This window comes from Zea mays, chromosome 2, assembly GCF_902167145.1.
Source record: "Zea mays cultivar B73 chromosome 2, Zm-B73-REFERENCE-NAM-5.0, whole genome shotgun sequence".
Lineage (NCBI taxonomy): Eukaryota > Viridiplantae > Streptophyta > Magnoliopsida > Poales > Poaceae > Zea > Zea mays.
In genome coordinates this window covers 241,031,699-241,043,098 of record NC_050097.1, presented here as the reverse complement: position 1 = coordinate 241,043,098, position 11,400 = coordinate 241,031,699, and positions in this window count along the sequence as shown.

The following is an 11,400-nucleotide window of genomic DNA, read 5'->3' as shown; positions in this document are numbered from 1 at the left end:
CTATAATAGGGTGGGGGTGTAGTGACATATAGTCCTAAAATATAGTTCTTTCTAGCCCATTTTTTCGTCCACATTCATTTAAAATGTTAATGAATATAGATATACATGAAAACCATATTTATATGTTGTTTAATGAATATATGGTTAATCTAAAACGAATTATATTTTAGGACGCAGGACGGAGTGGGTACTATAAAATATTTAGGTGCGTAAAAAAAACTAGTATGTACCTAGAAAAGCTTCTGTAGTTTAGTGCTTTATAATTTTGTTTTTTTTCTATGCATTCAGCTAATAGAAATTTTAGATGCTTTCTAGACGGGAACCTATGAGTAGGGCTTCCCATCTAGCATCTATTACCTTAGTACTCCTCCGTTCACATAAATTAGTCGTTACTAAATGTTTCATAAGACTTTACACCATAAAAGTAAAATTAGTAAATTCATCATGACTTGAGCTATCATAATATATATAATTCTTTTAGTTTAAAACAATTTAATTATATATATATATTTATTGGTCGAAGTTGATAATAATTAGCTTAGAACAAAACCCAAAACGACTAAATTAGGTGAAGGGAGCGAGGAGTAATTTTTTTGCGATCGATAAAGTGCTTGGAGATTTGTGAGACGGCCCTCTTTGCAAGAAAAGTGGCACTCCTAGCCTACACCTTGCATGCACATTCATTCATGTGTGACCATAAACAAATCAAAAGAGAACCTAACCTCACCTGAAACGATATCTTTACACAGGCTAGGTAGCTAGCTAGCTAGGGTTTGATATATAGTTCTCACAAGTGTCAAGTTTATAGCTGATTAAGACCGCGCCTCAAGGTTCAGATCCAAATGCTGCTGCCCACTAGACCCACGCTCAGGTGGTAGTGTTCTTGCTGCTGGGACACATCGTCATGCCCGAATTTTTTATATTTTAGCCCTTTTTTGGAAAAAAATTCACGTTTAGACCTTATATTAAAATTTTCTAAGATCCAAACGTGAATTTTTTCCGAGGAAGGGCTAAAATATAAAAAATTCGGTCGTCATGCTCATGCATGGAGTTTTCCGTTCAATAGATGTCACCGTCGTCAGGTCATAAAACCCATCCCATCTACCCCTACACAATCCCAACGTATAATGGCTTCTAAGTACAGTCCTATAATTAAGTCAAACTTTAGAGGTTTAACGAAAGATTTATAAAAAAAGAACAATACTCCCTCCGTCCGTCATTAATAAAATGGCTGCAATTCTGTCCTACTATGTTTGGGAGAAATCAAACTTCCTTAAATTTGATCAAATTCTGAAGAACTAATGTCGACGTTTATTTTTCCCCGAAATGTGTTCAGCTTACATTCCAAGTGGCATTAGAATACTGGTACGCACCACATCGGCTTGTGTTCGGGTATGCAGGTTGCCATGTATACGTACTGCTACCACGCTTCTGTCACTAGGACAATACAGCCTGCTGCTCTAGCTCTAGTACTTTCCAAAAAATAGTAGTCTTTTATGTTTTGATTTTTATGTCTATATTTAAATGGATGGTGATGAATCTAGAAATATATGTAAAACACATATATAAAGTACTGTATGAATCTATTAAATATCTAAAACGAATTTTAATTTGGGACAGACGGAGTATACGTGAGAATGTGACCAAATGTGCACAAAAGAGAAAATCAACATATACTACTGAAAATAAGCACATTATGAAAATAAATTCAATGTATGATGAACCCAATAATACATGCGTGTTGTTATCCTAAATATTTACATCTGTGTTTTTTATAAACTCATTTAAAAGATTTAAATAGTTTGACTTAGCACTAAAATTACTTTATTTTTTTCTGAAAGGAGCTAGTTCTAGTAATAGTAACACAGCAGGACAAAGAAATGGTGTGGGGGCTACCGCTACCACGAGCAAAAAGTGCTCAAGCTCTCCGTAAGGGCAGCCACAATGATACCATGTCAGCTATATGTAAGGACTCTATGTCATTATCTATATTATATGACAAGAAATTAAATGAAGAGAGTGTGTTATCTTTGGTGGAGTAAGCCTTACACAGAAACCAATATGGTACAGAGAGAGTATGCAATTATTATATATATATACCATTAGAGCAACTCTACGAACAACTGCAGTAATTCTCTAAAAAACTTCCTAAATCAATAATTTAGTTAGTTAACATAAAAATTCTCCTCCAACAGATTTATAAATGAACATTCCAAATTTAACAACTTCTCATCTAACCTCGTTTCGTCTCTACATTTGGCAACCATTTAGTAACTCACTAAACAAAAATGTTGACTGCATTATATAGATAATGAAGGTAATTGATGACATTTGTGACTTATTTTTTTAATGTGGATAAATAAAAAAAACAAAACTACAACCTATGTTTAAAGAACTATTGGAGAGCTTACATTTTTTTACTCACAAAGTTATTTAACAACTTCTTAAATCTGCGATTTAGAGAACCAAAATTTACATAACTATTGGTTTAAATCTTAAATTTATGGAATGGATAAAAAATGATTCTGCAATGGTTCTCTAAAGAGACTCGTTAAATTTAGTTAGTAGCTATCTAACTCCATTTACTCTCGCATTTAACAACTCGATAGAAACTCTTTAAATTAATTAAGATGCCTCTCGTGTAACTGGTGTACACCCTTTACCTTTAGAAAATCCCACCGCCAAAATTAAGATGCCCGTGCACTCTTTGCCATGGAAAAGCAAAGAATGTTTGTCTAACATCTCCACCAAAACTAAAGACGATGCCCGGCCGCAGATCATGACGAACGCATGCATATGAAGATCACAAAAAGACCGGCCGGTCGTTCCAACAAATAGTCAAATACTGCTATATACTGTCGGACGTATTGACCGTACCTGATCTGCCCCGCATTTCTTTTTTAAAAATCAGCCCATACTTTACTACGGTTTTCATATAAATATGTATTGAAATATTAATTCGAATATAATTATTATTTATTTCTAAACATTAAGATATTTTTGGTCTAGTAGTTAGTCTTAAATTTATAGAGCAGAGAGACGTCCGTTCGAGTGCTTGTTTTGCACTATTTTTTATATAATTATTGTTTATTTTTAAACATTTAACTATGTGTGGTCCTGTATGGGCGGGGTCCGTGGTAGCCAGCAGCGGACTGACGTTATGGTGAGTGGGGGCACAGGCCCCCACTCAAATTTCTGATTACAGTGGACTTTCTATCTTAATTACTATAGTTATGAAAGACTATTTGATAGTAAGCCTCTATTTAGTCCCTCACTCAATAGTTGGGCCCTACTCGGATTTTGGGCTAGGTCCGTCCCTGGTGGTAGCACCAGGTGGCAAGTGCCCACCTTAGAGAGCTTTATGGGCGGGGTACGTGGTAGCCCCAGGTGGCAAGTGCCCACGTTAGGTTAGTTTTATGGGCGGGGTCGTGGTAACATCAAGTGTCAAGTGGCCACAATAGATTTTTTAATAGAGTACATAGAGTACTGTAGATGGGTATATATATATGTATGCTGATATCGATCTGATAGATATATTTGGTACGCACGTATAAGGAAAAGAAGAAAGGCGAGCAAATTTAAAACGACCACAAGTAATTAAGGTGGGCAGCACGCTTTAATTATGCTCTCCTCCTCTCAACCATCCGTTCCCTAAGCTAGCACGCAACAGCCGGATGCGGCACAAAACATTCAAGAGCATCGATCTGTTTGGCTAAAAAAAAGGAGAATGTACGTATGCGTATATCATTGCGTGTACATGCATGCATGCATGAGAAAGTGACTTGTTTGTGTGCGCTGAAGAGTGTAGAGAGAGGTAGTAAGCTGAGTTAGGTAGGTAGGGTGTTGCATGCATTTGCACTCACATGAAATGAAAATGAATGAATGAGCAAAGTGTAGCGCGCGCGTACGAGCTGGGGTGGTGAGGGTGGCAGGCATGCATGGCTATATATATGGAAGAAAGCCGAGGTTTTTAAGGCTCTCTCTCACTCACTCTGTCTCAACACAAGCTCATCGGCCTTTTGTCGACACAAGGACAATCATTGGAGCTGCTGCTTGTTGGAAGCAATGGCTCGATGCAGATCGACCCAGAGAGAGATGTCAATAGTGTGTGGGGAAAAGAAGGCAAGCCATGTGCAGTGACAACCGCAAAAGGACATCACATCATAAAGATCAAAAACATTTGCACCCGGCCCTTTTTCTTCCTCCTGCAATAACTCGGCAGAGATGAGAGATCTCGACGCGCAAGAAGCTAGAAGACGACATGCATGCATGAGCTAATGACCGGAACTCAACTGAACCGTACCGAGCGTTCTTCTAGCACTACTGTATCATATCATCGATCGATCATCAGGACAACTACTTGCTTGCACTAGCCATACATGCATATATGGTGTCGACTGTCGACAATGTCGAGCAGTGAAGCCCAAGTATGCATGGCCTGGGCAGCTGTGTTTAATTTCCTGGCCCCATTTAATTCCTGTGTCCAGTATAGATTAGGTATGTCGTCGTCGTTCATTCTTGGCCCCCATTTAATTTCCAACGAAATACACTGACGATGATGGATGAAGCATGGTGTCGTTGTGGTCTTGTGGACATCGAGCACTCAGGTCGGTTAGCTAGTAGGTTTTTTTTTATTATGGAAACAAAAAAGTTCCGACTTTTGCATCAAATACGTACAGCCATTACACGTCAATTATTAACTCAACGAACATATGCTTGAATAATAAAGCTAACTTGATAGAACTAAATATCGTGACTATGGATAACACTAGCCACACTCAAGTCTTGTATTTGATCGACATCCATGATTCGCAAAGACTTCCATCGCCACCACTTCCAAGGCTTGACACACATCGAGAATTTGTTGATGTGTTTCCTTCTTCTGTAGAAGTCTCCAGAACCTGAACCAATGAGTACCTCTGAAAATGACCTGCACGTGAGTTGCTACGTTTTTTCCGTATATCATATAAGTATGTCTTGTTTAAATAGGATATTTGTTAAACATGTTTTAAATTGTTGGACACCGTATCCTTCAGACCGACGGTCCACGTCTCGAACGATCTGTACGTTTAGCAAGAACTATCGAGGAATAGATTATAGTCTTGATCTCTTGTGAGGCTATCATAATATCTCGCAGGATTTTGTTGGATTGTCGCCTAGGAATAGTTCCAAACCCCAGTATACAAATATGAAGATGTACGACCGATTGGGACAGACCAACAATCGATATACAAAACCAACTTTTATCTTATTTACCTTATAAATTAGTCTTAGGAGTACTTATAATCGTCTTAGTTATAGTCTTTACCTCGCTTCGTCTCTACGTCGTCTTAAGTATTCGATCACCATTTCGCATGTAATCGGTAATCCGTTATGACATAGTCGATCACCGGGCTGTTCCGCCGTACTCGGGCGACCCCAGTCCTTGAGTATTCGACACCTAATGGTCGAAGAAGCCCGAGAGAGCCAACGTTACCTACGCGTGTCATTGCACATATCCTCCACTTGGGCTCCGGTGCCGTGACCGCCGAGGCCTCCCCACAGACGCCACCGCTCGCCACACGGTTCCGCCCGCCATGGTTCGTTCACCATTTCGTAAAATGATCAGATCATAGAGCGGAAGTGGTCGATAGCATTACTTCTATTTGGCTGCATCTAGTCGATTATTTGGACCATTCCACTGTACCCGGCCGACCCCGGCCCTCGAGTATGTCGTCACCTCGCGGTCGAAGAAGCCAGAGAGCCAACATTACACGCGTGTGTTATGGCGCATAGCCCCCACTTGGGCTCCAATGGCGCGACTGCCAAGGCCTCCCCAGATGCCGCCGCTCGCCACACAGGTCCGCTCGCCATGCTTGTAAACTTGTTGTATGTATTATCTTGATTATAAGTTTGGTATTCGGTTTTTACCGAAAAACCGAAGTAAAAAACCGAAACCGAACTTCTCGGTTTTTCATTTTCTAGAAAACCGATCGGTTTCTAATGTTTGAAAAATCGAAGTTTTTTAAAACCGAAAAACCGAACCGAAGTTTAGAAAAAAACCGAATGCCCAGCCCTACAGAGAGCCAACATTACACGCGTGTGTTATGGCGCATAGCCCCCACTTGGGCTCCAATGGCGCGACTGCCAAGGCCTCCCCAGATGCCGCCGCTCGCCACACAGGTCCGCTCGCCATGCTTGTAAACTTGTTGTATGTATTATCTTGATTATAAGTTTGGTATTCGGTTTTTACCGAAAAACCGAAGTAAAAAACCGAAACCGAACTTCTCGGTTTTTCATTTTCTAGAAAACCGATCGGTTTCTAATGTTTGAAAAACCGAAGTTTTTTAAAACCGAAAAACCGAACCGAAGTTTAGAAAAAAACCGAATGCCCAGCCCTACAGAGAGCCAACATTACACGCGTGTGTTATGGCGCATAGCCCCCACTTGGGCTCCAATGGCGCGACTGCCAAGGCCTCCCCAGATGCCGCAGCTCGCCACACAGGTCCGCTCGCCATGCTTGTAAACTTGTTGTATGTATTATCTTGATTATAAGTTTGGTATTCGGTTTTTACCGAAAAACCGAAGTAAAAAACCGAAACCGAACTTCTCGGTTTTTCATTTTCTAGAAAACCGATCGGTTTCTAATGTTTGAAAAACCGAAGTTTTTTAAAACCGAAAAACTGAACCGAAGTTTAGAAAAAAACCGAATGCCCAGCCCTACAGAGAGCCAACATTACACGCGTGTGTTATGGCGCATAGCCCCCACTTGGGCTCCAATGGCGCGACTGCCAAGGCCTCCCCAGATGCCGCCGCTCGCCACACAGGTCCGCTCGCCATGCTTGTAAACTTGTTGTATGTATTATCTTGATTATAAGTTTGGTATTCGGTTTTTACCGAAAAACCAAAGTAAAAAACCGAAACCGAACTTCTCGGTTTTTCATTTTCTAGAAAACCGATCGGTTTCTAATGTTTGAAAAATCGAAGTTTTTTAAAACCGAAAAACCGAACCGAAGTTTAGAAAAAAACCGAATGCCCAGCCCTACAGAGAGCCAACATTACACGCGTGTGTTATGGCGCATAGCCCCCACTTGGGCTCCAATGGCGCGACTGCCAAGGCCTCCCCAGATGCCGCCGCTCGCCACACAGGTCCGCTCGCCATGCTTGTAAACTTGTTGTATGTATTATCTTGATTATAAGTTTGGTATTCGGTTTTTACCGAAAAACCGAAGTAAAAAACCGAAACCGAACTTCTCGGTTTTTCATTTTCTAGAAAACCGATCGGTTTCTAATGTTTGAAAAACCGAAGTTTTTTAAAACCGAAAAACCGAACCGAAGTTTAGAAAAAAAAACCGAATGCCCAGCCCTACAGAGAGCCAACATTACACGCGTGTGTTATGGCGCATAGCCCCCACTTGGGCTCCAATGGCGCGACTGCCAAGGCCTCCCCAGATGCCGCCGCTCGCCACACAGGTCCGCTCGCCATGCTTGTAAACTTGTTGTATGTATTATCTTGATTATAAGTTTGGTATTCGGTTTTTACCGAAAAACCGAAGTAAAAAACCGAAACCGAACTTCTCGGTTTTTCATTTTCTAGAAAACCGATCGGTTTCTAATGTTTGAATAACCGAAGTTTTTTAAAACCGAAAAACCGAACCGAAGTTTAGAAAAAAACCGAATGCCCAGCCCTACAGAGAGCCAACATTACACGCGTGTGTTATGGCGCATAGCCCCCACTTGGGCTCCAATGGCGCGACTGCCAAGGCCTCCCCAGATGCCGCAGCTCGCCACACAGGTCCGCTCGCCATGCTTGTAAACTTGTTGTATGTATTATCTTGATTATAAGTTTGGTATTCGGTTTTTACCGAAAAACCGAAGTAAAAAAACCGAAACCGAACTTCTCGGTTTTTCATTTTCTAGAAAACCGATCGGTTTCTAATGTTTGAAAAATCGAAGTTTTTTAAAACCGAAAAACCGAACCGAAGTTTAGAAAAAAACCGAATGCCCAGCCCTACAGAGAGCCAACATTACACGCGTGTGTTATGGCGCATAGCCCCCACTTGGGCTCCAATGGCGCGACTGCCAAGGCCTCCCCAGATGCCGCCGCTCGCCACACAGGTCCGCTCGCCATGCTTGTAAACTTGTTGTATGTATTATCTTGATTATAAGTTTGGTATTCGGTTTTTACCGAAAAACCGAAGTAAAAAACCGAAACCGAACTTCTCGGTTTTTCATTTTCTAGAAAACCGATCGGTTTCTAATGTTTGAAAAACCGAAGTTTTTTAAAACCGAAAAACCGAACCGAAGTTTAGAAAAAAAACCGAATGCCCAGCCCTACAGAGAGCCAACATTACACGCGTGTGTTATGGCGCATAGCCCCCACTTGGGCTCCAATGGCGCGACTGCCAAGGCCTCCCCAGATGCCGCCGCTCGCCACACAGGTCCGCTCGCCATGCTTGGTTCACCATTTCATAATGTAACTAGATGAGTGCCCGTGCGTTGCAACGGAAACATATAATATCATGATAACTTATGTATAAATATGAGTTATACTGTTAAGATGAGCCGTTTGTTAGCCCTGGATTTGCAAAAGAACATGGAAAATCATGATATCAATGTGCAACACGCACAATTTCTTTATACTTGCAATGTTTGGAGCAACCTTTCTAATGTATTCTTCTCGCTATTTCAAGGGTAAGAGTTTAATGTGTTTGACAAGCTTGCAACAATCGAGCTTGCATTGGTAGCACTTGACACGTTCTATTTGAAACATTACCTGCAGATAATTACTAAGAAGCTTTATTACATATATGTGAATTAACTTGCAATTTTCTTTGATTTTATATAACTGAAAATAGTCCTAACTATTCAATGGCACCTACAAAACTCTTCTTCCACTAAAACAAACAAAAGCAAGCAACACAATTAGCGAGACATGAACAACAACTGCTGCGGATAACTCCTTTATCCCAATGGCATATCTCCTCCACCGCCCACCTTGCTGGAGAATCCCTACAGCAACAGGTTTTCCTTTTTACCTGCACATAGTAAAATGTATGTTTTTAGCTAACGTGGAATTACCCATATTCATTATGACTCACCCTGCTATACACACTGCATTGAATAATATAATCTTTTTGTACCAAAAAAGCCACCAAGTATCGTGCAGGGCGTCATTAAGGAATATTACCTATGGAATACAGATTATATGGTACCTATGCAAATTCTGTGTGAAGAATACAGATTTCATAGAAGTCTTCGCCAGCAGCACACATGTGAAGAAACATTGGCAGTTTTACTACTTCAGCCAACTCAAATTGTTTCTCAAAGTATCTAAATCAAAATAAATCACTCAAATGAATAGATTAAATGCCAATGTGTTTGCATATGAGAACAAGATTGTATACTTCCCTTGTACATCTGCCAGATAGAACTGAAGTTTATCATAATCCGCACCACATTCACCAACAACAACGACCTGTAGAACTTGGAACCCATGTAAGATTGTTAGTGTTTTTCCATGGGGTTGTAGAGAGTGGGAACTGAAATAACCACTGAGTGTCTCACTACAAAAACATCATATCTTAATATTTCAAAACTTAAACACCAGTTCAAATATAAGTGCATGTCCTTTTGTTGAAACTGTGGATTGACAAGTAAATCATTGCACACTACTTCGCAAGCATAGATCGGGGTAATGGTGTGTTTGCACCTGCCCTCTTGAACTATATTTCGTTCTTGTTTCTATTTCTCAAATAGGCATAATTGTTCATCATTTGCATTAAGAAGTAAACATTGTAGATTACAAATACACCCAAGTAAATCTAGCTTGGTGCAAACACACCATTACCCCGATCTATGCTTGCGAAGTAAACATTGTAATGCCAATATCCAATCTATTTCTCTAAAGGAACTACTTGTTTAAGTTATATCATTGGTTTATAAAAAATTGTTTAAGTAAGAGCCTGTCAGAAATTTCAGTAGCTCTAATCATAACACATGACCGAATAACTTTCCCTAGCAATTTATTAATAGGTTACAAGGAAACAATAGTCACAACACATTTTGCATGCTGGGAAACAATATAATCATACATAGCCTTGCCTTTCTCCAAACCCTCCATCGCTTGAGCCAGCAGTGCCAGCCTTTCCTTTCTCTAAACCATCCATCGCTAGAGCTAGCAGTGCCTGAAAATGACCCTTGGGGTCTCCACTATGCTCGAACTCCTAACCATCCAAAATGAACCAGATTGAGAAACAATAGAACCACTAAACAACAGTAGAAAATATCAATTATTCTCTGTTGTCATAGACAAAAAAACCGTAAATCCTTCTGTGTCCAATTTATTTCAATTCAAAAAAGGCAAAGAAAAAGCAAACTAATCCGTGAGTATACTGCGTCTACCCTAATAGGTAGTACGTGCTAGAATGATCGAAGAGATACCTTTATATGAACAACAATGAAACATTGCAAGATGTGACATCTCAGTTAAGTGTGTGGTTCTGAATTCTGGAAGCACCACAACCAGGCATGCATGACTGATCTACCATCACTTCATCATCAGGCTTAAACATAAAGCAACGAACGATTATAATATTTATCAGATATTATACTCGTTGTGCAGTGTGCGCTTCATTAATCATGCATCTCCATCCAGTAAACAGAGAACACTTAAAAATCAAACTAAACAAAGATCAAACTAAAACAGAGATCAAATTAAAATAGAGATCAAACTGATACAAAACATGAATCGAGAGGCGAGCAAGATTATTAACAAAATAGAACAAGCAGCGAGAGATTATAACCACGAAAGAGACGTGCGAAATCCTGACCTGCTTCTTACGCGTGAGGTGCCAGATCCACCAGCACATGTTCTCGAGCTTGGTGATGCGCTCGTGGGCGTTGTGCATGGTGAAGACTTTGATCCACGTCTGGTGGAGCCTTGGAGGTCGCTCTCGTCGATGCCCTTGACCACCTCCTTGATGAAATAGTATTTGCACTGACCGCTACATTTACAATCCGTTCACATCCTTCGTTAACTGAAATAAGGAAAACATGTGGGTTCACAACATTGGTACCATTTTATGAAAACTTGAGTGCCATTTATAAGAACAACACTTATATATTAAACAACTTTGATTGAGAAAATTTGGGAAATCGACAAGCAGACAGTGTATGCTATAGGAATAAAAAAGGCTAGTGGACGAAAACACAAGATGATAGATATCAATAGATTATTCCTGTTATTTATGAAATTAAAGAAAACTATGAAGGAGTATATATATATAACTGCAGATTTTTCTATTCCATAAGAGTGAAAGATATATTACTGATTATGAACGGGACAGTTTGAAGACCGCCTCTTCTGGACGAATGAACATGTTCATCCATATGAGTGCGCTCCATCTTTCACAACAATCA